Source organism: Polypterus senegalus, chromosome 18 (assembly GCF_016835505.1).
Source record: "Polypterus senegalus isolate Bchr_013 chromosome 18, ASM1683550v1, whole genome shotgun sequence".
Taxonomy (NCBI): Eukaryota; Metazoa; Chordata; class Cladistia; order Polypteriformes; family Polypteridae; genus Polypterus; species Polypterus senegalus.
This window is the reverse complement of record NC_053171.1, coordinates 21,350,774-21,372,392: the sequence shown is the minus strand read 5'-3', so window position 1 is coordinate 21,372,392 and position 21,619 is coordinate 21,350,774. Positions and strand designations below refer to the sequence as shown.

Here is a 21,619-nt window from a genome sequence, read left to right as displayed (position 1 = left end):
TATTTAAATTTGCTCAAGTCCTTTGTGACTTTCTTTTATTGTTCCTTTTACTGTGCTTTGTGGGAGATCCGCCTAAGAAAATTTCTTTTTCAAGGAAAGTGTTAACATTTAAATATTTGCACACATTTTGATATTGGCAAACCTCAAAGTACCTTAACATGTCTAAAGCATTGTGCATGTGGTTCCCCACATAAAAAACTCTGAGAATGGTGGCACTGTGCTTGCAGGCATTTGAGTTGGTTGCTTATTTTCTGTTACTATGAACTCTGTTGACTTTGATGCCATTGTCGCCATAGCCTCCCTAATGCCAGATGTATAATATGCTATACAGTATATGTTGGGACAGAGCTATAAGTGAATTTTGCATTAAACTGGGTGGGAACAATTAAGACAGCTCACTGAGTGCCACATTTCTAAACCAATCCAGTGCCTCATGAAGGCGGCGCTTAAAGGTGGGGATTTTGAACTGCAAAGATCAGAGGTGTTTGTTAACCTGGTCTGACAGAGAGCAAGCTTCTGATTTCAATGAAATGTCAGTTAGTCATATAAATGTGTGTCATGTGTACAGAGAGCACATTGCACATTTTTAAACAAGCACAACCTAATGATGCAAGGGTAAAACCTTTCTGTAGTCTCAGATTATACATTGACATTCAACAGCATCAATGGGCGATTGGTAGATGTGAGTGTGCTCTCTGTTGTTCAGTGTTACGACTATAGTGCTGGAGTTGATGTATGCTCGAAAGAATTGGTAGCTATGTTCATGAAAATATGAACTGCAAATTAGGCATGTGACGCAATCAATATGTCACACTCCGTTAAAGGACTGCAGTTAAAAGAGCTGATAATGAAGAGCCACAGCAGATGCAGATTTCAGTACTCAAAACACCCAAATCAACAACTTCTTATTTCAGCTGCTCCTTTTAGAGGTTGCCACAGCAGATCATCTTCTTCCATATCTTCCTGTCCTCATCATCTTGCTCTGTTACACCCATCACCTGCATGTCCTCTCTCATCACATCCATAAACCTTCTCTTAGGCCTTCCTGCTTTTCTCTTCCCTGGCAGCTCTATCCTTAACATCCTTCTCCCAATATACCCAGCATCTCTCTTCTGCACATGTCCAAACCAACGCAATCTCACCTCTCTGACTTTGTCTCCCAACCATCCAACTTGAGCTGACCCTCTAATGTCCTCATTTCTAATCCTCTCCATCCTCATCACACCAAATGCAAATCTTAGCATCTTTAACTCTGCCACCTCCAGGTCTGTCTCCTGCTTTTTGGTCAGTGCCACCGTCTGCAACACATATAACATAGCTGGTCTCACTACTGTCCTGTAGATCTTCCCTTTCACTCTTGCTGATACCCATCTATCACAAATTACTCCATGCTGCCTTTACTCTTTTTCTCCTCTCTTCAACAATCCCCATTTCTCTGTACTGTTGATCCCAAGTATTTAAACTCCTCCACCTTTGCCAGCTCTACTCCCTCCATCCTCAGCATTCCACTAACCTCCCTGTCTTTTACACACATGTATTCTGTCTTGTTGCTACTGACCTTCATTCCGCTCCTCTCCAGAACATACCTCCACCTCTCCAGGGTCTCCTCAACCCTGCTCCCTAGTATCTCTACAGATCACAATGTCACCAGCAAACATCAAAATCCATGGGACTCCTGTCTAATCTCATCTGTCACCCTGCACAACATCCACCTGCTGACTGCACATCTAAATGAATAACTAAAGAAATTAACATCACTGCCTAACTGGAAATGCAAACATGCCCTGAATAAAATACCTGCTGCATTTTAGCACTTTGTATATCTATAGACCCCAATGCTTCTCTAAACTCTATTTGCTCTTGTTATGTTATATAGTGATGCAATAGTTAAAATAGCAGACAGAGGCACTTCTCACTCTCTACATGAGTGTGTCTGTCTGTGTCCACTATTGCAGTGCTCATTACAACATGCACATTAATTGTTAAGCTTCGGTTACCTTGCGCTACTGAGCTCCTGAATGGGTAGCAGCAATTTTAGCCTTTTATTTTCTCTCAGTGTCAAGTCTTTTATTTGTTATCTTTTGCTCTCTCCCTGAACCCCCGGCAATGGTTTAAAATGCACGGACTGAAGGAATTGAGGGCGGGTGCTTTAGGAACAAGTCCAGTGGGTGGGGCCTTTGCAGCTCTTAATTTTGGTGCTTTTCACTGCACGCTTTTTAGCGGATTGTCTCTAGACCAGCGCTTCCCGATTGGGGGTGGGAGCAACTGTTGCTGGGGGTGCCAGAATCCATCGAGGAAGAAAAATGGAAAACATTATTTGTACAAAATCTTAATTTATCTATCCATTCCTAAATAATTAAATGGGCAGGTTATTTCGTATCAGTGCAATACGCTGCTTGTTAAAACGGATGACTTCCGCTCTTACGTGCACTTAGTGCTGCGTGGGTATTATGAACTATCGTAACTGTTCAAGTTCTATTTAAATTTTAAATATAAGTAAGTTTTATTTAGTCGACAGAAATATCTTTGGTAGGAATGTAAGTTAAATTTAGTCATCATTGCATAAATTTTTCTTCACCATAGAAATTTAAAGACTAAATTCAACTTACATTCCTACCAAAGATATTTCTGTCGACTAAATAGAACCTACTTATATCTAAATAGATCTTGAAAAGATATATTTTTTCGAATCTGATCGCGCATTTTAGATTGACTTGACGTGCACTACATTGAGTCCGCGTGCTATTGTGTTCTCGCCTGCCTGCCTCAATAAGTCACCGTCGCTTCGCTCTTACTTTTTTACCGTTCATTTAATCATGGCTAGTCGCGAAAAAATTAGAAAATAGAAAGGAGGGTTACACTGAGTATGGCTTTACCAAAACAATTATTGATGGCGAATAAAGTATCCATTATTCATAAAGCTTCAATTGGTGATATGTTTTTCATGCTAACCTCATATTTTTCATACTTCTTCTCAAACCAAGAGGGTGCGAAATCGGCCTCGTCCATCACAGGGGGTGCGAGGGTAAAATGAATCGGGAAGTGCTGCTCTAGACTAATATTCTCATTTGAGAATCACGTCTGATCCTGCGAGGCTGCTATCATCATTTTGTAAAATGACATATCATCTATTTTACAATGTGTGTGTGTAATCACAAGACGCAAATAAATACTCGACAACTGTCTTGGCTTGAGAAATAGATACATTTGGTACATTTTTAAGCTTTTCTTCTTTGACCTTGTGGAAGACGAATGTTCTCTTCGTTCCCTTGTACTAATTCATGTCTGAGAAGTAAGCTTTACGAAACCAAGTAACAGCATCGTTTTCCCTTAGCTTACATCTGAACGCCATAACAAAAGGAGCCAAGAAATCAAGTTTTACAAGGGACATTAAAGGGGCTCAAGGGTTGTGTATAATAAATGTGTTGACTGTTGCATTTTATAATGATATTAAATCACGCATTCTAGGGGTGTAAAACTGGACCCCACCCAACAGACGGGGCCCTGACGCTGTCATGTATATTTGATTGTCTGCTTTTCTGAAACTCTTCTCACCGTGACTCTGAAAATAAAGCTGCTTTATAACCGCACCTGCTGTCGGGTCTGAGTTTTCGTCCACAACCTATAGACTGCAATGTAAAGTACCATTGCAAGCAAAATATTTTTTTTTAATTTACAGAGTGTTGAAGTTTAGAACACAATTTTGTGTGGTAAATTGCATATACAGTATAGCATGTTTGAGAAGTAATAACTTTGACTTGAAAGATAGATAGATAGATAGATACTTTATTACTTGGTATTTGAAAAATACCAAACCTAACCTTTGATATGGTGGGCTGAGGTTTTTGTTCTTTGATATTTTGCACCAGTGTGAGTATCCCGTCATATAAATGTTTTAAAGTCTCTTTTCCATGTAGAGTGTTATATCTGTCTCTCCCTCTTTAGATCCTTCTGCATTTTCTCAGACACTGTCAAAATGAATGTCATTTTGTAGATGAACTCTCAGTCTCCATATGTATAACAAATGAAGTGAAATTTTTATTATTGTCATAATAGAAAGGGTCACAAAAACCTCCCAGAGCTGTGGGTGGAAATTATCCCTGCCCGTGTGTGATTGACATTTTGCCAAACTCCATGTGAAAGTGAAAAGGAAGTTGACTCTGCATCACTCTGTCATTACGCTTTAATTACAGGAGAAGGCAGCGGCCTGAAACAGAGGCGCTTTGAGTCCCCTTTTGCCTCTTGTCCCTCATACTTTAGCTACATGGTGTCTGGCCTGGTGAAATCGGCACGTTTCTGTTGCATTGCTGTCTAGTTTGCGCCTCCCACCTTCTGTGTATTGCCTGTCCTGCATTTAGCTGTTCTGTAGAATCAATATGATGTTGCAGACAAATGTTTTTGATGTTGGTTAACTATAACGTTGTTCCTTGACTTGTCTGAATGTGTGGTGGATTCATTTTTATTTGCCACCATAGCCAAATGCACATATGAGCATTTTATCATCTCCTCATAAATGTTGGGTATCTTCTTACATAATACGCTACCGTGGCTGTCTGTTTGTCTGTCCAGGATTTTAAATCACCTAACGCTCGCAAACCGTTTGACACATTGTGGTGTAATGGGTCCACAGCTCATGTAAAAAAAAGGGCTGCTTTTAAATGAATAAGCACCTCGCTCGCAGCTTGGTGAGGGGTATGGTGGTTGTGTGGCTGAAGCAGTTCTCAGGGCGATTCGCGATGTGGGCGTTTCTCACCTAAATGCACAGGTCCGCATCAGACATTGTTCCTGGGGCCGCTGATTTGCCACAGCTGCCATGCCCTCTTGATATATAAAAGTGCGAGTTGGCTAAAGGGGAGGAAAAAGAGAAAGAACAGGAGGTTGCGAGAGAAGGCAGGAAGCAGTGGGGAGAGAGATTGCCAGTGTGAGGGAGAAGGAGAGTAAGTGAGTGAGCGAGCAAGAGCAGGCTCGAATGAGAGAAAGCAGGCAGCTGGAAGGTGAGCCCACGAGGGGTGTGTGGCCGACACTCGGTGGGGCTGAAGGAAGCAGTCGCTCCAGCTGAGCGATTAAGGAGAGGAGACGACTGACCGTCGAAGGCTTTGGGCTGGTTTTAGCCCCAGCGTGAGCGCCTTGGCCACTGGGGAATTAACCCAAGTCTCGGTCCAGTTTGGAGCCCAACGAGTGTGAAAGGCAGCTGTTCCTGCAGGTAGGAGACTCTCCTGTTGCGAAGCCCAGATGGGTGAAGCAGGGGAGAGCCACCAGGTAAAAGAAGACAGTGGGCTTGTTTTTAAAAGACTGTTTTCTGCATTGTATTTTAACCTCGATTTTAAAGGATTGTTTTTCTATTTATTGGTTTGTTTAACCTCCACGTTTTACAACAGTTTTTATGGATTATTTATTTATTGGAACTTTGGACACTGCACTTTATTTTGAACACTTTGTTTTTGTTGTTTTTTAAATAAAAGCACTTGACACTTTTGCACCATCCCCTTGCTATGTTGTTGCCTCACTGCTAAGCTCATCGGTGACATTAACGACAGTGACGGGTTCAAGGGCTCCCAGACAGAAAATGGGAGCATGCAACAAACCCGCATCGTCACACACATATACTAAGTGACGTCTATTACCCGTTTTTGGGGTGATGATTGACTTCCAAGGTTATTCCTCTTTTTATTTTTATTTTATTGTAAAATCAACTTTCAGCAGTGGGCAGCAGGGCGGCCGTACAGCACGTGTACGGGCGCCGTTCTCATTCCCTACCACCTTCGCCGTCACTTCCCTACCTCTTCATATCTTAAATCATTCTTGAGGCAGATTGAAGATTTAAGTGCCAGCTTAAGTGAAAAATTAAAGAAAACGTACTAAGTAACTGCAACACTAACACTGACTTCATCAGTCTTAATGTGAAAAAAATGCCAAAGAAAGAAGAGGAGAAGCTGGCCGCTAGGGAGGAGAAAAGAAGAGCTGCTCAGGAAGCACAAGCGCATCAAACCTCTGAGCAAACGTACAGAGAAAGAGTATGAAAACTATGAAGAGTGCACTCAGCATTTATGACAGGCTGACACAGAGCGCAAGAGCAAATGAGATGGAGGATGAGGCTAATCGACGTCGTCAATCAGTGGTCAGACGTGCCAGAATTGCAAAGGTAAATGAGACAGAACAAAACGTCATCCAGTGACGACAAACAGACACTGATTGCGTAAGAATAGCTAGAATGTTCTCAGTCAAGTGTATTCACTGCACGTTATCGTGCAGTATGCCATTACTAGTTTCATATATTTTGGATCCATTGTGTGCGCCCTACGGTGGGCTGGCACCCTGCCCGGGGTTTGTTTCCTGCCTTGTGCCCTGTGTTGGCTGGGATTGGCTCCGGCGGACCCCCGTGGCCCTGTAGTTGGGATATAGCGGGATGGATAATGGATGGATGGATGTTGCATGTCATTGTTAATGTGGAAGCTTTAAACTTGGCATCATGTAAAAGCTGGCACTGCTAGAATGGCACAGGAATGCCAAAGCCTTCTATACAAGATACTGTGGGCTTCACTGGCACAAGGAGGGGAGTATTTTATATCTAGTGTGAGTAGGGAGAGCTCACTGGAGTGCTCCAGAAGTAGAGTTGGACCAGTGGGAGTTGAGGTCAGAAAGCAGTCTGAAGAGATTTTTTTCCTGGCCATTAATTCCTGACAATCTGATCCCCCACTTGTGAACGGAGAGAAAGATAAGAGGTCAGAGTAACTCTTAGCTGCTGGGTGGTAAAAGGGGGTTATGGTTTGCAAAGGCTGGCACTAAGTTGCTTCCCTCAAGGAGAGAGACTCGCTCTGTGACTTGGCAGGAGGGTAGAGAGCTCCAGGCAGTTAGAGAAGGCACAGTCATCAATCAATCAATCAATCAATCAACATTTATTTATATAGCACATATTCATACAAAAAAATGTAGCTCAAAGTGCTTTACAAAATGAATAGAAAAATAGAAGACACAATAAAAAATAAACATAAGTCAATATTAATTAACATAGAATAGGAGTAAGGTCTGATGGCCAGGGTGGACAGAAAAAACAAAAAAAAACTCCAAAGGCTGGAGAAAAAAATAAAATCTGTAGGGGTTCCAGACCAAGAGACCGCCCAGTCCCCTCTGGGCAATCTACCTAACATAAGTCAAACAGTCCTCTTTGTATTTAGGGTTTTCATGGAAGGACCTGATGATGATGGTCATGAGTGGACTCTTTGAGAACCAGGGGTGCCTGGAGATTATAGACCTGGTGTCCTTGTAACATGGGAAGGGCCACACCTAACGCTGCATAATTTTGAGATTTAGCTGGCATTCGTGCTATTATGTCTAGAGTCCAGAGGACAGTTATTGCAAAGTCTCATGTGAAGGTGTTGAGAGGTTCTGAGAAGGAGTGTGAGATTATAGTTGAAGGGAGTTACTTTGGAGGTCTACACACCACATGACTAGCTATTGAGGAGAGCCCCTAGAAGGCGGATGGAGATCTTTTGTTTTCTGCCGGTTATTATCAGTAAAATTTGACATGGATACTTAAATCACCAAATATCAATAAGGGAGCACACAAAGGACAAGTGGGTGAATGAACAAAAATTCATTAAACATTTAAGATTAAATCTTGTCATCAGGGACTCCTGCGTGGGTTAAATTTCATTTAGAATTACAAAATGGAAATCTTTTATTTTGACTGAACATGGAAGAAATGTGTAGCTAGTTCTTCTTTGAAAAGAAGCAGTGTTCATATCTTTGAATGACAGTACCTTTGCAAGTGTCACGCATTTACTTTTTAAGCTTCCTGTTTTGAATCAGAAGCAGGCGATTGCATCTTGTTCACAAACTTGGTAAAGCCGTGACTTTCTGATGTCATTCCATGTGTGGCGCCTGCCTGCATTAAATACTTAAGTCTACAAATGCGGATCCTGGAATGGAAAGAAAAATTGTGAAATGTTAACTGCGGCCTATAAAAGCATCATCCTTTTCATATCACACAACTGGTAATTGAGATAAAGGTAAATGCGTACATTGACCTCATGTGAATATGAAGTTTGTATGTTATGTTTTACCTTTTTTGCCTTATAAAGTATTTACTTTACTTTAAAAAAGGAAGATTGGTGGAAGTTTTCTTGGCATTTGTCCAAACTGGGCTTTAAGCCAAGCCAAGGAAGGAGACAAGGGCAGACTCCATTTCTCTTGCTATATATATTTATATACTGTGTGTATATACATAATATATATAATGTGTGTTCAGAAATTATTCAAGCCCCTTCCCTCTTTTCACATTTTGTTATGTTGCACCCTTATGCTCAAATTATTTAAATTAATTTCTCCTCCACATGAAGCAAGATTCTATACTCTAGAATGGAAAAGCAAAAAGAGGATTTTGAAATGTTTTTGCAAATATATTAAAAATCAAAAAACTGAATGTATATAAACCAGTCAGCCACAACAGTCAACCCACCTGCCTAATATTGTGTGGGCCCCCCTCATGCCGCCAAAACACCCCTCATCCATTGATGCATGGACTGCACAAGACCTCTGAAGGTGTGCCATGTGGTATCTGGCACCAAGGCACTAGCAGCAGATGCTTTAAGTCCTGTAAGTTGCAAGGTGGGGCATCCAAGGATTGGACTTGTTTTTCCAGCACATCCCACAGATGCTCGGTCAGATTGAGTTCTGGGGAATTTGGAGGCCAATTTAACACCTTGAATTCTTTGTCTTGTTTCTCAAACCATTCTTGAACAATTTTCGCAGTGTGGCAGGGCACATTACTCTGCTGAAAGAGGCCACTGCCATCAGAAAACTTCCATGAAGGGGTGAACATGGACTGCAACACTCTTTAGGTAGGTGGTACGGATCAGAGTAACATCCAAATGAATTCCAAGACTCAAGGTTTCCCAGCAGCACATTACCTCCACTGGCTGGCCTTCTTCTCACAGTGCATTATGCTGCCGTCTCTACCCCAGGTAAACAATGAGCATGCACCTGGCTGTCCAACTGATCTAAAACTAAATGTCATTCATCAGACCAGGCCAACATCTTCCATTGCTTAGTGGTCCAATTCTGAAGCTCATATGCCCATCGTAGTTGCTTTTGCGTGGATCATCATGGGCACTGTGACTGAACTGTGGCTATACAGCCCCATACACAGTAAGCTGTGATGCACTTTGTGTTCTGACACCTTTCTCTCATGGGCAGCAATTTGTGCTGTAGTAGCTCTTTTGTGGGATCAGACCAGATGGTCTTGCCTTCACTGTCCACACACATCAGTGAGACTTGGGCGCCGGTTCACCAGTTGTTCTTCCTGGAGCATTTTAGGTAGGTACTAACCACTGCATACAGGGAACACCCCACAAGACCTGCCATGTTGGAGATGCACTAACCGAGTATTCTGGCCATTGCAATCCAGTCCCCACAGTGAAGCATGGTGGTGGCAGCATCATGCTGTGGGGGTGTTTTTCAGCTGCAGGGACAGGACGACTGGTTGCAATCGAGGGAAAGATGAATGTGGCCAAGTACAGGGATATCCTGGACAAAAACCTTCTCCAGAGTGCGAAGGACCTCAGACTGGGCCGAAGGTTTACCTTCCAACAAGACAATGACCCTAAGGACACAGCTAAAATAACGAAGGAGTGGCTTCACAACAACTCTGTGACTGTTCTTGAATGGCCCAGCCAGAGCCCTGACTTAAACCCAATTGAGCATCTCTGGAGAGACCTAAAATGGCTGTCCACCAACGTTTACCATCCAACCTGACAGAACTGGAGAGGATCTGCAAGGAGGAATGGCAGAGGATCCCCAAATCCAGGTGTGAACAACTTGTTGCATCTTTCCCAAGAAGACTCATGGCTGTATTAGCTCAAAAGGGTGCTTCTACTAAATACTGAGCAAAGGGTCTGAATACTTAGGACCATGTGATATTTCAGTTTTTCTTTTTTAATAAATCTGCAACAATTTCAAAAATTCTTTTTTGTCTGTCAATATGGGGTGCTGTGTGTACATTAATGAGGAAAAAAATTAATTTAAATGATTTTAGCAAATGGCTGCAATATAACAAAGAGTGAAAAATTGAAGGGGGTCTGAATACTTTCCGTACCCACTGTATATGTATAAGTATATACAGGGTGATCCAGATCTTCTGGATGACTTTGATTTATGCAGGGATGATTGCAGTTCGGCACGAAGACAATTCTTCATGTTTTCAGTTCGCACACTTCTCAATGGTCCGGGATTTTTCGGGTGATTTTCTATGTAATAAACTTAAGGGTGTTGAAGGAGTCCGGTTTGGTGGACTCAGGATTGGGTCACTGCTTTTTGCAGATGATGTTGTCCTGTTTGCTTCATCAGGCCGTGATCTTCAGCTCTCTCTGGATCGGTTCGCAGCTGAGTGTGAAGTGGCTGGGATGAGAATCAGCACCTCCAAATCCGAGAGCATGGTCCTCAGCCAGAAAAGGGTGGAGTGCCCTCTCGGGGTTGAGGGGGAGATCCTGCCCCAAGTGGAGGAGTTTAAGTATCTCAGGGTCTTGTTCACGAGTGAGGGAAGAATGGAGCGTGAGATCGACAGGCAGATCGGTGCGGCATCCGCAGTGATGCGGGCTCTGCATCGGTCTGTCGTGGTGAAAAAGGAGCTGAGCCGTAAGGCAAAGCTCTCAATTTACCAGTCGATCTACGCTCCTACCCTCACCTATGGTCATGAGCTGTGGGTAGTGACCGAAAGAATGAGATCGCAAATACAAGCGGCTGAAATGAGTTTCCTCCGCAGGGTGTCTGGGCTTTCCCTTAAAGATAGGGAGCTCAGAGTAGAGCCGCTACTCCTCCGCATCGAGAGTAGTCAGATGAGGTGGCTCGGGCATCTGATCAGGATGCCTCCTGGACGCCTCCCTGGTGAGGTGTTCCGGGCACGTCCAACCGGGAGGAGGCCCCGGGGAAGACCCAGGACACGCTGGAGGGACTATGTCTCCCGGCTGGCCTGGGAACGCCTTGGGATTCTCCTGGAAGGGCTGGAAGAAGTGGCCGGGGAGAGGGAAGTCTGGGCCTTTCTGCTTAAGCTGCTGCCCCCGCGACCCGACCTCGAATAAGCGGAAGAGGATGGATGGATAAACTTAAGTTGTAGCGTAATGAAAATTGCATAATTAGATCTGGACCACCCTATAAATAAATATAGCGTGTGTGTGTCTATACATTTCTTTATATAATTTTTTTTAAATAACTTATTTATTTTTAAATTTGTTTGGTGTCCTGTGCTGTACTCTGTCTCACCTCCACACAAAGGACACAATAGATGAGGTCTGTGACCTGCCGAATATTCATGTGCCTTTTGGTATTAGTGAATTCAATGTATGAGTGTATGAGACTCTGTTGTTGCAACTTATCTGTTTCATCTTCTCTCAGATTACATGCAAACCAATCTGCCATTTCATTCTGCATATCCTGGGGAGTGTCACAGTGATAATATGCTGGGCTGAAAGGACCAGGCCACCATATTCTTAGCAAATTCTTCCAGCTTCTTCTGGAGAATTTGCAGTTGTCTACTGGCCAGTTGGGACATTTAATCCCTCCAGTTTGTCCTGGGCCTGCTCCTTGGTATTTGTCACGGTGGGCCATTCCTGGTATGCCTTCTATGGAAGGCATGCAGGAGGCATTTGATCGGCATGTGCAAATCAATCTCAGCTGGTTTATCTTAATCTGGGGAAATGGTGGCCCTGTCACGTAGAGTAAACACAGCAGCGATATGGAAGAACCTCATTTCAGCCTCTTGAACCTGGAGTCTCATTTATTGGGTGACTGCCCAGAGCTTTTGACCACAGGTGAGGATGGGAATGTAGAGTGACTGATAAATGTAAAGATTTAACTGAGGATGTGGCTCCCTGTTCACCACCATGTGCAGAACTGCACTGATTCTTTAGCCATTCTTACAATCTCCACTTCTCTTACTTGTGAGTAAGACTCTGATGTATTTGAACTCCTTCACTTAAGCACTCCTTGCCCTGATGAAAGCAAGCCATCCTTTGCCAGGAGGAGATTCAAGACCATAGCTTTTGTGGTGCCAGTTATCATCCCAGCACCATCACTGTGAATTGTACTTGGTGTAGCGAGGCTAAGAGAACAGCGTCATCTGCAAACTGGAGAGATGTAACCATTAGATTCCCAGATTACTCTCCAAAGCAGTGTTTGTACCTTGATGTCCTGTCTCAACAAATCATGGACAGAACAGGAGACAAAACATGCAAGTGGCACTCATTTATTTTAGGCGTTGCACTCTGATGGGCACATGAGCAGAACTCTCATTCCACAAATGCAGCAACCTAATGGCACACGGCTGCTGCTCAGGTCTCAATAACTAATACACCTTTGTTCCTACCACATGTGGAAAGAGTTGAAGAAGACCTTACAAAAATAACAAATGTATTGGAGTTTTCAGTTCATAGAGTAAACAACATTATTCAAGAACAAAAAAAACAAATAAAATTTTTCAAAACAATTTTATGCTGGGTGGCATTGCGGTCACTATATCATAGCTTCATTGATGCAGCATCCTATATTCAAATCCCCCTGTCTGCCCACTTGCCTTTATGTGGCCTGTACCTTTTCCTTGTGCCTACGTGTGTTTTCCTTCCAATCCCATAGACATGCTTGTTGGTTTAACTGGTTATTTCTAATTGACGGCATGTGGGTGAGTAGGCCCTCAGATGGACTGATGCCCTGTCCAAAGTTACCTGAAGAGGCTGGGATTCAGAATTGAAGAGAAATAATGAAAATCTTTACAGAGCCAAAATGGGCACAGACCCTAATACATGTATTATGATGTATAGAACTTCGATATTAATGTGTGGGTAATTGTGCCCTTGTGATGAAGATATCCACCATTGGCCCGTGTCTCTTGTGTCAGAATAGAGGTATTCTTTTTCATCTCTGTCTTGTGCTTGCCTCAAGTCTTCACATCGCTAGTCAGAGGAAGGAAGTCGGCATGTTTCTGGTTAGCTGGAGCTCTGCTGCAGGTGTTTGCCTCCGCCTTGCTTGGTGTGGGTTTTAAGTTGTTTTTTTTCTAGTTAATTCTCATTTTAGCCCGTTTTTCACAAAAATAAAAAAACAATAAAGCAAGACATAAAATATGTCCTAATATTATTATAACATGGTGGATTTGTATACCAAAGTCAAATTAAGACTGTTGGGTTCTGATATTGAAGTTCTTGATGGCAGTGTCACACATCCTGTTTGATACACCGGCACACGCAGGAAGCCGAAACATATCTCGGTCAGCTAAAAATATTATAAATAGCCTGGCAGCTTTCAGGTTTGTGCTCTGTAGTTTATTTTAGTCTCGTTTCTATCAGTGCTCCATCAAAGGCCCTTTGTGGCACAGTGACTCAGCCTCTGGTGAAGTCCAAAGTCAACATGAGCTGATTGTACATAAAACACACCTGTGTCGATCACCGTGGTCAGTCACTCTAGTCGTGTAAGTTACTGTTTGGCAGTGTCGCAATGCCAGCCTCCTGAATAAAACTTGTCTACATGAAGACCTCCTATGGCGGCCACAATTAAAGGGCCCAGTGTTGTTACTAGGATGATTTTCAGTGTTGAGGGGCCAGTGGTTGTACACAAAGTACTCTGTGATCAGAACCTCTGCTTTTGTTTTCTTGTTCTTCCTCATTTCAAGAGAGCAGATGTCCATGATAATGAGGCCGGCTAATCCACAGAGTGCATAGGGGAAGGGGGCAGGGCAGTGTCGTGGTGTTTGACACACTCCTGGAAAGTTGCTTGGCAGGGTGCAGGTTGTCATGAGCTACTATGGGGGGAGGGGAAGAAAAAAAAAAATCAGACTCCTTCCTGACATGGCATTGAGTACTCTGCTTACTTGTGACTGGTGTAGTAAATCATCCTGTGGTCAGGCTACAGGGTTAAAAAAACAAATCAAGGAAAGATTCATAATTGAGCTGTAAAGGGGTCTTAAAGAGCATGGAAGGGTTTGTGAAATGGGGCACAAATGAAAACCATACATCGGTATGTGTTACATTCTATATCTGTGTGTAACAAGTACAATTAATTGTGCTTCAAAATTTTCTATATTTCAGCATAAATATGACCTGAAACATCATCAGATTTTCACTCAAGTCCTAAAAGTAGATAAAGAGAAACCAGTTAAACAAATGAGACAAAAATATTATACTTGGTCATTTATTTATTAAGGAAAATGATCGAATATTACATATTTGTGAGTGGCAAAAGTATGTGAACCTTTGCTTTCAGTGTCTGGTGTGACCCACCTTTGCAGCAATAACTGCGACTAAACGTTTCCGGTAACTTCTGATCATTCCTGCACACCAGCTTAGAGGAATTTTAGCCCATTCCTCTGTACAGAACAGCTTCAACTCTGGGATGTTGGTGGGTTTCCTCACATGAACTGCTCACTTCAGGTCCTTCCACAACATTTCGATTGGATTAAGGTCAGGACTTTGACTTGGCCATTCCAAAACATTAACTTTATTCTTCTTTAACCATTCTTTGGTAGAACGACTTGTGTGCTTAGGGTCGTTGTCTTGCTGCATGACCCACCTTCTCTTGAGATTCAGTTCATGGACAGATGTCCTGACATTTTCTTTAGAATTCTCTGATATAATTCAGAATTCATTGTTCCATCAATGAAGGCAAGCCGTCCTGGCCCAGATGCAGCAAAACAGGCCCAAACCATGATACTACCACCACCATGTTTCACAGATGGGATAAGGTTCTTATGCTGGAATGCAGTGTTTTCCTTTCTCCAAACATAACGCTTTTCATTTAAACCAAAAAGTTCTATTTTGGTCTCATCCATCCACAAAACATTCTTCCAATAGCCTTCTGGTTTGTCCACATGATCTTTAGCAAACTGCAGGCGAGCAGCAATGTTTTTTTGGAGAGCAGTGGCTTTCTCCTTGCAACCCTGCCATGCACACCATTGTTGTTCAGTGTTCTCCTGATGGTGGACTCATGAACATGAACATTAGCCAATGTGAGAGAGGCCTTCAGTTGCTTAGAAGTTACCCTGGTGTCCTTTGTGACCTCGCTGACTATTACACAACTTGCTCTTCGAGTGATCTTTGTTGGTCGACAACTCCTGGGGAGGGTAACAATGGTCTTGAATTTCCTCCATTTGTACACAATCTGTCTGACTGTGGATTGGTGGAGTCCAAACTCTTTAGAGATGGTTTTGTAACCTTTTCCAGCCTGATGAGCATCAACAACTCTTTTTTTGAGGTCCTCGGAAATCTCCTTTGTTCGTGCCATGATACACTTCCACAGACATGTGTTGTGAAGAGCAGACTTTGATAGATCCCTGTTCTTTAAATAACACAGGGTGCCCACTCACACAAGATTGGCATCCCATTGATTGAAAACACCAGACTCGAATTTCACTTTCAAACTCACTGCTAATCCTAGAGGTTCACATACTTTTGCCACTCACAAATATGTAATATTTGATCATTTTCCTCAATAAATAAACGATCAAGTATAATATTTTTGTCTGATTTGTTTAACTGGTTTCTCTTTATCTACTTTTAGGACTTGAGTGAAAATCTGATGAAGTTTTCGGTCATATGTATGCAGAAATACAGAAAATTCTAAAGGGTTCACAAACTTTCAAGCACAACTCTAGGTATCATGACATGTCATTTTCTAACCCACTTAATCCAGACTAGGGTCACTTGGGATGCCTATCCCAGCTAGCAGAGGGTGTAAGGAACAAACGCCCTACAGGGCACAACTCCATTGCATGGCGAACACGCACACACCAAACACACACTAGGCCCAATTTAATGTCGCCTAACCTGTGTGTCTTTGGATCTGGAGGAAACTGAAACGGACACAGGGAGAACATGCAAATATTTAAATAGAGGTGATGCAGTTGACAGAATTAAAATGTAGTTATTATATGAATAATTATTACATTTATTCAGTGAAAAATGAACAGATGTGCCATTTTTGTCTCTGGAAAAAGTGGTTGTGTCCTATAACTGTCTAGCAGTCTCTGACATCGACTAGGATAAAGTTCTCACCACGCAGAATTCTTTTAGCTTTGTGATGTTTAGGGGGTGTCTTGCTCACACAGCTCTTGTCAAATTCTCACACAGCATGCATCTCAGTGGGATTCAGATTAAGGCTGTGACTTGGCCAGAACTCTACATCTCTTTCTTTTCAGCCATTTTTGGTGGATTGAATGGTAGTTTTAGGGGCATTGTTGTGTGGCAAATTCCTTGTTTAGTTAAGCTTTAATCTTTGTCTCACCCTATGGTGCGATGAAGAATTTGTAGTGAATTCTGTGATGGTGAGCTGCCCAGGCCCTGATGCAGCCAAGTAGCCCCAAATCATGACATTTCATCCATCGTGCTTTATAGTTGGTATTCGGTTCTTCTGGTCTTTGGTTTTCGCCAGACATGTCTTCCTGTGCTGTGGCCAAATAACTCGTATTTTTACTTTGTCTGGTCAGAGCACATTGTTCCAAAAGTCCTGGTCTTTGCCTTTGTGTTCATGGGCAAACTTTAGTCTTGCCCTAATGCTCTTTCTGGCCAGCAGAGGTTTCCTGCTTCCACGCCTCCTATCTAGATCTAATTTGTGCAGCCTTTTTCCAATGGTAAATGAGACTTTCTCAGGCTGAGCTTGCTGTTGTGGCCTGGCCTGGACAAACTGACAGTTGTTTGAAATCTTCACAACTTACAGATGATCTTCTAAATGAAATGGTTGATGTCCAATTTCTCTCATAGACATCTCTAACCTTCTTTCTGAAGGCCTCAGAGAGCTGTTTCAATCTTGGCATGGTAATAACACCCACTTCAAACCAGTCTAAATGCCTGTGATTTAAATAAAGCCTCTTCAGACAAGGTCCTCTTGTCTTTTGCACCTCATCTGGTGTGCCTGATTCTAATTTGAGGTTACTTTTTCCAAATGTGAAATTTCAGTTTACTTTATGTTTATTCAAATTATACAATAGACTATAAATATGGCATTCTGTTTGTTATCATATATCCTCTTCATCTATAGATACTGTTGAAATGAAGATCAAATCATGATATGTCCACTTATGTTAAAAAAGAAAAAAAATCTGTGAGTGTACTTACAGTGCATCCGTAAAGTATTCACAGCGCATCACTTTTTCCACATTTTGTTACGTTACAGCCTTATTCCAAAGTGGATTAAATTCATTTTTTTCCTCCGAATTCTACACACAACACCCCATAATGACAACGTGAAAAAAGTTTACTTGAGATTTTTGCAAATTTATTAAAAATAAAAAAATTGAGGAAGCACATGTACATAAGTATTCACAGCCTTTGCCATGAAGCTCCAAATTGAGCTCAGGTGCATCCTGTTTCCCCTGATCATCCTTGAGATGTTTCTGCAGCTTGATTGGAGTTCACCTGTGGTAAATTCAGTTGATTGGACATGATTTGGAAAGGCACACACCTGTCTATAGAAGGTCCCACAGTTGACAGTTCATGTCAGAGCACAAACCAAGCATGAAGTCAAAGGAATTGTCTGTAGACCTCCGAGACAGGATTGTCTCGAGGCACAAATCTGGGGAAGGTTACAGAAAAATTTCTGCTGCTTTGAAGGTCCCAATGAGCACAGTGGCCTCCATCATCCGAAAGTGGAAGAAGTTCAAAACCACCAGGACTCTTCCTACAGCTAAACTGAGCGATTGGGGGAGAAGGGCCTTAGTCAGGGAGGTGACCAAGAACCCGATGGTCACTCTGTCAGAGCTCCAGAGGTCCTCTGTGGAGAGAGGAGAACCTTTCAGAAGGACAACCATCTTTGCAGCAATCCACCAATCAGGCCTGTATGGTAGAGTGGCCAGACGGAAGCCACTCCTTAGTAAAAGGCACCTGGCAGCCCACCTGGAGTTTGCCAAAAGGCACCTGAAGGACTCTCAGACCATGAGAAACAAAATTCTCTGGTCTGATGAGACAAAGATTGAACTCTTTGGTGTGAATGCCAGGCGTCATGTTTGGAGGAAACCAGGCACCGCTCATCACCAGGCCAATACCATCCCTACAATGAAGCATGGTGGTGGCACCATCATGCTGTGGGGATGTTTTTCAGCAGCAGGAACAGGGAGACTAGTCAGGATAAAGGAAAAGATGACTACAGCAATGTACAGAGACATCCTGGATGAAAACTTGCTCCAGAGTGCTCTTGACCTCAGACTGGGGCGATGGTTCATCTTTCAGTAGGACAACGACCCTAAGCACACAGCCAAGATATCAAAGGAGTGGCTTCAGGACAACTCTGTGAATGTCCTTGAGTGGCCCAGACTTGAATCTGATTGAACATCTCTGGAGAGATCTTAAAATGGCTGTGCACCAACGCTTCCCATCCAACCTGATGGAGCTTGAGAGGTGCTGCAAAGAGGAATGGGCGAAACTGGCCAAGGATAGGTGTGCCAAGCTTGTGGCATCATATTCAAAAAGACTGGAGGCTGTAATTGCTGCCAAAGGTGCATCGACAAAGTATTGAGCAAAGGCTGTGAATACTTACGTGCCTGGGATTTCTCAGTTTTTTTTATTTTTAATAAATTTGCAAAAACCTCAAGTAAACTTTTTTCACATTGTCATTATGGGGTGTTGTGTGTGTAATTTTGAGGAAAAAAATGAATTTAATCCATTTTGGAATAAGGCTGTAACATAACAAAATGTGGAAAAAGTGATGCGCTGTGAATACTTTCCGGATGCACTGTACTTTTTCACACGTAACCTAAGGCCAGGTAGACTGATCTTGGAGAGCTTAAGCATTTTATCATAGTTTTATTTCTACCTCTTTTGTTAAGTGTGAGTTAACTACGATCATTTATGCTTCTTTGACGTGTTTGGGCTGCTCTTTATCTACAATCCCCACCTGATTAATGTGTTGGTGATCGTTACTGGTCATTATTACTGGTTAATTTTCTGCACTGCATGTTTTGTGCTTATCCAGCATCATGTTGCATGCTGTGAGTTGAGCTTCACATCAACTCCTATAATAAGTGGGATGTTGCTGCACATGGTGATTCAAATGTGCGCTATGCCACAAATGACAGAAAGTAATATCATCATGGCTGATAAACCCTCAAAATGATAACAGAGGAAACAGTGCGCTGGTAGGGGATCTGTGTAGTATTTGTTTTGGCAGCGTAAGGAGGAAGTGTGCATAGGATTAATCAATCATGGATGTGAACCTGAGTATTCATGCAGAACTGTCAATACTGTTTTTCATCTGCGCTCACTCTAAATTTAGTGGACTGCTAAATGAGATTTACATTTATGTTTATTTGCTTGGCAGACACTTTTATCCAAAGCGACCTATAAAAGACATAAACATAATTGAGCAACATTAGGCTAGGGCCAGTTTGTTTAGCAAGTGTAGTAGGACCAGTAACTAAAGTCGATTGCCACAAGTGAAAATATATGGTAACTAATAAATTTACAGCCACTCCAGACACCATATAAAACCTCACATTGTTCCACTCTATCTGAACTAGTGTGGTGCTGAGGTGTCACCTGTGCATGGCTGCACTCGGGTCCTAATCTGGATCCTGAGTTGGTTTGTCGTGTGGTGGGTGCAGCAATTTGTTGTTTCAGCGCCTGCTCCTAACCTCCTCCTCCTCCATAGATTAACAATCGATAAAGCTATTAAACTTAAAGTAACATTATGAAAGATCACAGAGCAAGGGTTCTTTTTTTTTCAATCATTTCAACAGATAGTCACAGAACAGAAGTGTATCTGAAATACTTTGAGGGAGTCAGCAGTTCAGATGTATTTGGGCAACTCATTCCACCAACTAGGAAATGCACAAGAAGAGTCTGGATTGAGACTTGATACCATGCAGAGGTGACATCACCAGATGTTGTTCACTGGCAGACCTGAGTGGGCGAGAAGGAGCACGGCACTTCACCATTGTCTCCATATATGCAGGTGCCGACCCGTTTACCACTCTGTAGGCAAGCATCAGAGATTTGAGCTTAATGTGTGCTGCTACAGGGAACCAATGTAGTAACCTAAAGAGAGGAGTGACGTGTGACAGTCCCAGCTGGTTAAATACAAAACCGGTCATTGCATATTAGACCATCTGTAGAGGCTTGATAGCACATGTGGGTACTTCTGCCTAGAACTGAGTTTCAGTAGTCTAGACACAACAAGACCAAAGCCTGGACCAGAAGTTGTGGTGCATACTCTGTCACATAAGGATGTTGTACAGAGTGAACCTGCATGAATGAGAAACAGTAGAAATGTGGTCAGAAAAAGGTAGCTGCTCATCAATCCCCACCCCAATTTTGCGTACAGACTTGGCAGGTGTTAGTGACAGTCAGCCAAGCTGTATAGAGATGGAGAGTTGAACAGACTGGCTAGCTAGGATCACAAGAGGCTCTTTTTTCCAGGTTGAGCTGTAGATGGGGGTCTCTGCAGCCCACGTGTGCTACTTATAAGAACCCCATCCATGTAAAGTGCTCCACATGTTCTATCCTCAGCTGACTTCAATAGAGCTGGTCATATGCACATTACAGAGCCAGAGAGCCTAATCAGTATTTGAGAAAGCAAATGTATCACTTGGTAACATGAACAACTCTTCTTCTTTTCAGCTCTGCTTGCATATTTGAGTGTTATTTGTAGTTGCATATCATTTTTTATCTCCTTTATTTTGGATCTGTGATGTATACTAAACCTGGTCACTTTGAGGGTGATATCTGTTTAAAATAAAGTATAAGGGAAACTCTCATCATAAACCCATGTCTCTTTGGACGACTTTTCCAGCGTATTTTCAGTCGTGGCGTTCATTTACATAATCTTAGCCAAGTCAGTGGCAGTTCTATAAAGATAATCATCTAATATGTCATACCCAATGACTGAAACAGCAACATGTCCATCTGGGCAAGGCAGAAACAGTCATGCATATGATTCCAGATAATCACAGGACGTACACACACACATCCCAATCCAATCTAACGCACACGTCTTCGAGACATGTATCAAGTCAGGTCTGGTTGGGGGGCATGCACTGGTATAGTGTATTGCCACACCCACTACATGACAAAACACCTCGGAATCCCAGTTGGCAACCCCCCAGGCAGGCACTTGGTCCAGTCCCACCCTCCAGAAATGACCATCTGTCTGCCCCAGCCAGGTTTTATGTGGGCGTCCTCTTGGCCTGGTAAGCAAACCTCTCGATTAGGTTGACATTCTTTCCGTAGACAGACACACTGCTCATGGCTGTGCCCAAGAGGTCATTAAACTCCTGGATCTTGGTTTTTATCCAGGACACCTAAAAGCCCTGACACTCAGACCCCTCACTCAGTCTCTCGAGTGCCCCGATCAGAGCCTCCATTGACTCCATGAAGATCACAGCATCATCTGCAAAGTCAAGATCAGTGAATCTTTCTTCATTAACAGATGCCGCACAGCCACTGGACCCCATGACCCTGCCCAACACCCAGTCCATATAAGTACTGAATAAGTTCAGAGCAAGAACACACCCCTGATGAACCCCAGAATCAACTGGATAATATGCAGAGGTTCTGTTGCCACTCTGTACAGCTCTCACAGTACCATTGTACAGACTGGCAATGATGTCCAGCAACTTTGGAAGGATCTTGCAAAGTCTCAGGATGTCCCACAG

The 21,619-nt window shown here is 42.8% G+C and overlaps 1 protein-coding gene and 1 long non-coding RNA gene across 3 annotated transcripts in view; one reads left to right on the top strand and one right to left on the bottom strand.

Annotated features, from left to right (window-relative positions):
* Positions 1–21,619, top strand: part of ccdc88c (coiled-coil domain containing 88C) — a 217,997-nt gene that overhangs the window by 47,411 nt on the left and 148,967 nt on the right. The window lies entirely within an intron of this gene.
* LOC120519167 overlaps positions 1–21,619 on the bottom strand; it is a 65,183-nt gene that overhangs the window by 19,165 nt on the left and 24,399 nt on the right. The window lies entirely within an intron of this gene.